Below are 6,000 nucleotides of genomic sequence, written 5' to 3' on the forward strand. Positions count from 1 at the left end.
AGGTGATTCATACCACCTTCAATATTGGAAAGCACGAAGTTACAGAACAGGTGCAATCCTGGAGGCACATTTTTAAAAAGGTATAACAATAGCCTTTTTACTCCAATAGTTCCAGAAATAGTAATGTGGATGAAAAAAGCCCACTAAATATTCCAATCAAGTAAACCTTGAAATGCAGCTAAAGAAAACTTCCCTCTGGGAGGTTCCTGGAAAGGTGAAAGACATTATATGAGTTACTTTATGTGGTTGAAAGCAGTCCTCTATCATTTTGAAAGGGCAATAATTCCAGCATTATCTTTAGAAGAAAAAGGAAAAGTTTTACCTTTACATCAAGGAAGATGGGGAACACTTACATGAGGCCATAGGGACTAGTCGAAGGTAGAAAATTCCAGAAAAACTCCCCAAATCTGGTTTCGCGCTGGAATACCAAGGACTGTTCCTTTAATGATATACCTTCCCTGATTAGCTGAAATAATTTTCAAGCCAGCCCCTTTAAATCATGTTTCTGCTACCTGGTGTTTACTCACTTTTAAAATGGAGTTCTAATAAGATCTAGCTTGTAGAGATGCTGGGGTGATTAAATGATATAAAGTGCAACAGGCTTTTAGCGCAATACCTTACACATAGGAGGTAACGCTCATCGTTTCCCTAAATTGCCTGGAAGCTGCGGAAATCTCGCTCTCCTCCCCTCCATACTCTAACAAAGAAGGCGCCTGATAACCGAATACATGCAAAACTACAAAATACAAAAGCGCTGCTGCTCTGAGCAGATATCAATTCCTGTGGCGCCACCTTTTAAAAATGTCTATTTTAAAACACCATGAAGGGAAAACAAAGATTCAACATGTACGGTGCAAAAGAAAACACTGCTACACTAGGGAACACGTCGTTCGAGAAATTTACCTCCGTCTGGAAAGAACTAGTTTCAATCACAAAAGGCACAAGTGCCTTCATGGGAAGAGGTTCTTTTCCCGGGGTCCAATAATACACCTGTCGTGCGTGAGAGCCGCACGCTACCCTGGAAGGCTGCCTCCTCCGCGCCCCGGGTCACCTGCCAGCTGGCCGGGCTGCCCGGCCGGCCCGAGGATGCCGAGCCTCTCCTGCGGCTCAGCCGCTCCACCTGGGACACGAGGGGCTCGGGCTTCCTGGCCCAGCTGCGAGCTGCAGAGGCCATCTCGGCCCCTCATCCCACCGGCCCCGCACACCTCCGCCACCACGGGCAGCACGTCTGCGGCGCGCGGGGCCTGCCCTCGCCGGGGTCGCAGGAGCCGGCGGCCTGGCCGCGAGCAGGTCCCGGCGGCTGTACGCCCCCGCCGCGCCCAGGAGCACCCCGGGCGGCGCGCGCCCGCCGAGCAGGGACAGCCCCGAGGCAGGTGCGCCCACCCGGCGGCGGCCTTTCGGTCAGGGGTGAGAATCCCGAGCGCCGGCGGCTTCCCTCGAAGCACAGCTTCCTTCCAAATGAACTCCCCGCCCCTAGCTGAAATCGACGCGGGCCCACACAACTCCCCCCAAGAGGGTTGAAGGCAGCCAATCGGCCCACCCCAGGTCTCCGGGAACACTGAGCGGATTAAAGCCGGCCACCCCCTCTCCTCCGGGGACACCCAGAGGCGTGGGATGGGGGCGGAGAACAGCAGGGTCCCCCCGAGGTCCGAGCCGCCCCGCCCCGGCCAGCGAGCGGCGACCCTCGCTCCAGCCCCCAAGCTCAGGGCCCTCTCCCCGAGGACCTCCCAGAACTGCAGCCCGGAGAGCCGGGCGCAGGGTGCTGGACGTTCACAAACCTCCCCCCCATCCCGGCCCCCTTGACAGCGAAAAGTTGCCCGCGCCGCCCAGACACGGGTGGCTGGAAGCCTTCCCGCCGGAGGAGCCGACGGGCGGCTGCACGCGGCCCCTCGCCCCGGGAAGCGGGCTGCAGGTTGGCCCGGCGCGGCTCTCTCCGCCGCCCCGCGCCTCTCCGGCTCCCGCCAGGCCCAGCCCAGGAGCGAAACCACCGCCGAAACCCGCGCGGGGCGTGCTCCCCGCGCGCCTCCCCGGCCACCCGGAGGGGCCTCGGTCCCCCCGCGCGCCCCCAGCTCTCACCTCCTCACCGCCGCCCGGCCCAGCCCACCGAGGACCGCGCGAGCCCAGCAGCGCGCGCACCTGGAGGGCGCACCTGACGCCGCGCGGACAGCCGGCCCGGCGCCCCGACTCCGCGGGGGGACCCAGCCCTCGCCCTCTCCCTCTCCCTCCTCTTCTCTCCCCACCCACCCCGCCGTCCTGCCCTCGGGCATGCGCACCAACCCCCGGCCCCGGGCCGGGAGGGCCAGGGCCCCGCGCGGGCGAGCCCCACCTGCTGCGCCCCGCGCGGGCTCCTCGGCTCTCTGGCTCGCGCTCCCCGGAGTCCCGCCGCCTTCGCTACAAGAAGGACAAAGGGGGAGGTGGACGCTGGCTAGGCGGGGTGGCGTGGCGGCCTCCTCCCGCCGTGACCCATTCACCTGAAACTCCGCTGGGAGGGGGAAGGGAGCGGTGGAGCAGGAGGCGGGAGGAACCGGCCCTTCTCCGCACACCCTTGTGGCGTCGGGTCTTAAAGGAGCAGCGCGGCGTTTCGGCCCCAACGGGCGGGGACGGAGAGCAAAGGGGGTGGCGTGGGAGAGGGGCTCGGGCTCCCCGAGGGCGGGGGGTGGTCCTGGGCCGCTCCAGGGAGCGCTCAGAGCTCCGCGGGCTTCGGGTAGCCCTGCGGCGCGTTTGGCGAGCGTGGTCTGCAGGGGACTGTTCCTCCTCAAGGGTGTTCAAGGGTGCTCAGCACTTTGGTGTGAAAGACACGACCCGACACAGACCTTTCCTGCTCCAAAAACTGAGTTAAAGTTGTGTGGGAAAGGAGCATCCAGATGTGAGAGACTTTCAAAAGTCATGTGTGAATTTAGGAACTGTTTCTGAATCTCTGGATCCAGAAAAAGACCATTTCTCAGAGTGGCTCACTGAAGGTGAAGTATTGCAGATGCTGGTGTTGGTAAATTTGCCATCAAAATTAAATGTACGCTGCGATTACCATAAAGTGTATACTACATTAAGACCATTTCAGGGTTCTCTGCCCTTCCCACATTTAACTAGGACGTGACTGAGGGTCTGCTCTTGAGGGGATTTAAGCTATTTGAATATTCTCTTTGGCTTAAGATCAACAACAACAAAAAGCCCTAGTTCTGTGCACTGTGTTCTACTTCTTTATCTGGAGGCTGTTTCCAAAGGAGTATTCAATGTAGGAAAACTCATAGTCTACACTTAACGATATGTACACTTACTTATATGTTGTATTTCAATATTTAAAAAAAAATGCACTGCTGAATGGGGCAATTTTAGTTCCTGCTATTTAAGTGTCTGCAGGTTGAAGGCTAGAATTTAGGTTTCTTAAATCCTGCTTCACTTTGTGTTCCAATCTGGAACGTCAGCATTGCTAATAAATTTCAGTGCAATCCCACCCACTTCTCTGCCTCTAATTATGTGGTTAGAGATGTGACTCTCCTGTACATTAGATCTTAAGGCACAGTTCAACACTTAAGGAAGTAAAGGCATTATATAAATATAAGGTAGTTAAAATGATGACAGCCTTAATGAGTAATTAATCTAATTGGTGTTTTTTGTGGAAGTCATTGCTACAGTTATTTTAATATGACTATGTAGTTTTTGAATGATGCAGTTTAAATTGGTATTGTTAACACTGGGGAAGTCAGGTTAATCCTCTTAATGTTCCCTGTCAGATTACTGAAATCTCCAAACATTCCACTTGGTTTATAATTAAACAAGGGAACATTTCCTAATACTCTCACATTTATAAACACATGTCTATTATTTTATAGTGTACTTTTGACATGTTCTGAAGGGGAGAAGTTAGTTTTTTTTCCACTTTTAAAAATTGAAATAAGGGACTTCTCTGGTGGAGTAGTGGATAAGACTCCACGCTCCCAGTGCAGGGGGCCTGGGTTCCATCCCTGGTCAGGGAATTAGATCCCACATGCATGTTGCAACCAAGAGTTCACGTGCCACAACTAAAGAGCCCACCTGCTGCAACTAAGACCTGGTGCAACCAAATACATAAGAAAATAAACTTCTGGGGGGAAAATGAAATATATTTCATATACTGTAAAATTCACCCTTAATTTTAAAGTATATATACAATTCAGTGGTTTTAGTCTATTCACCATGTTGTACGATTATCACCACTAATTCCAGAACATTTTCATTTTCATTTTCATCACCCAGAAGGAAGTAACTCTTCACTTCTTCTTGCCTCTAAACCCTGGCATCTACTGATCTACTTTCTGTCTCTCTTGATTTGCCCATTCTGGACATTTTATATGAACTGTTAATATCATATATGGCCTTTTGTGTCTGGATACTTTCACTTAGCATGTTTTCAAGTTTCATTTGTGTCCTTTTTATGACTCAGTAATATTCCATCGCATGGATGTACCACATTTTATTTAAACCTTCATCAGTTGATGGACATTTGGGTTATTTCACTTTTTGGTTATTATGAATAATGCTGCTATAAACCTTCATGTACAGGTTTTTGTGTGAACATAGGTTTTCAATTCTCTTGAGTAAATTAAGTATTTAAATTAAACTTTTTATCATTTCAAGAGACTAACTTATGCATATCACGCTCTTTTTCTTATTCCCATTTTAAACCTAAACCCAAAGACATGTTAGGTTGGAAGGTTAGTTACTGTGTTTTATTTGCTTTCCTGATTCAGTCATTCAACAACCATTTTCTGAATGCCTACCATGCACACAATAGTGAACAAAACCCCAAAATCCCTTTCTTGGCAAAGAGTACACTCTAGTTACTGCTGCATTCAGCCATATAGAATAGCAGGGTTTTTTTTTAACTTGAACTATATGAAACTGGTAATAGCTGATCATTTTAAACTACAAAATGGCAATTTAATATGGTTTAACTTAATACTAAACTAAATTTCTATTGGAATGGTGTATGCCATTTTTGTTTCATTCAGATTAATTTTCCAAACAATGCTCATAACATTGAAAAATCTAAAAACTATATTCTTTTAACTATTACCTAATAGTGTGCCTATTAGATAGTACTATATTTGAAAATGTTCAGAAAGAAAATCCAGCCTTAAAACCTAAACACATCAGTAGCAAAATCAAATTTGTTAGATGGTAAATGATGCAATGCTGAATGTAATCATGTTACATAATCATAAATTCTAACAAAATTTTAATTAATCAAGTATTCCTTCTTGGCAGCTCATGGAAGTATTAATCGCTGTTATCCACTAATGAACACCATTTGATGAAAATCTTCATGACTCAGCAACAAAGTAAATATTATTCTCAGAGGACCCATGATTAGAAATTTGTTGACTTTACCTGCAGTAAAATAAGACCTAAAAAAACTTCTTTAATTCATTTTCATATGTAAAGGAGAAAATTAGGAGCTCAGATTATGGTATCAGAAATTTGGGTTCAAAATCTCAGTGTTAAGATTTAAAAAAACCCCAAAACTCAAGGTTGCCACTTACTAGCTGGAAGGGAAGCTAAATGCATAAGTTTCCATTTTTCTCTGCTGTAATTTGGGATGATATTAAGCAATGCTCTTCATGAGATTGTTGGGAGGCAAGTGGACCACTCACCAAGATAGATCACATGCTGGGCAAGAAAACAAGTCTTGATACATTTGAGGTCATTGCTGTATCCTGTCTGTCTTCCTCAAACAGTCCCTGTCCTGTCACACAGTTATTCTATAAATATTTGTTCAATGAGTGAATGAATATAACCCTGATTCCTGAATCCAACATGCTCATGGAATTGTGTGCATCTCTCAGATAGCCTGCTGCCACTGTGAAAACAGTTCATTCTTTTTTTTTTTTGGCTGCGTTGGATCTTCGTTACTGCGCGTGGGCTTTCTCTAGGTGTGGTGAGCAGGGGCTACTCTTTGTTGCGGTGTGTGGGCTTCTCGCTGCAGTGGCTTCTGTTGTTGCAGAGCACGGGCTCTGGGTGCAC

General features: G+C 48.4%; 1 protein-coding gene across 8 annotated transcripts in view; it reads right to left on the reverse strand.

Annotated features, from left to right (window-relative positions):
* The window catches only part of OCLN (occludin), a 47,648-nt gene extending 45,100 nt beyond the window's left edge, over positions 1-2,548 (reverse strand). For 3 of the 8 annotated variants that reach the window (XM_057741661.1, XM_057741606.1, XM_057741617.1), the window contains exon 1: positions 2,077-2,230. The gene's annotated coding sequence lies outside the window, so the exon portion shown is untranslated. Of the gene's footprint in view, positions 1-353; positions 457-2,076; positions 2,231-2,326 lie in introns of those variants that run through there. The other 5 variants (XM_057741634.1, XM_057741612.1, XM_057741626.1 and 2 more) reach the window with 5 other exon arrangements.
* Positions 2,549-6,000: the final 3,452 nt, after the last annotated feature.

The sequence above is a fragment of the Hippopotamus amphibius genome, chromosome 1, assembly GCF_030028045.1.
Source record: "Hippopotamus amphibius kiboko isolate mHipAmp2 chromosome 1, mHipAmp2.hap2, whole genome shotgun sequence".
Classification (NCBI taxonomy): Eukaryota; Metazoa; Chordata; class Mammalia; order Artiodactyla; family Hippopotamidae; genus Hippopotamus; species Hippopotamus amphibius.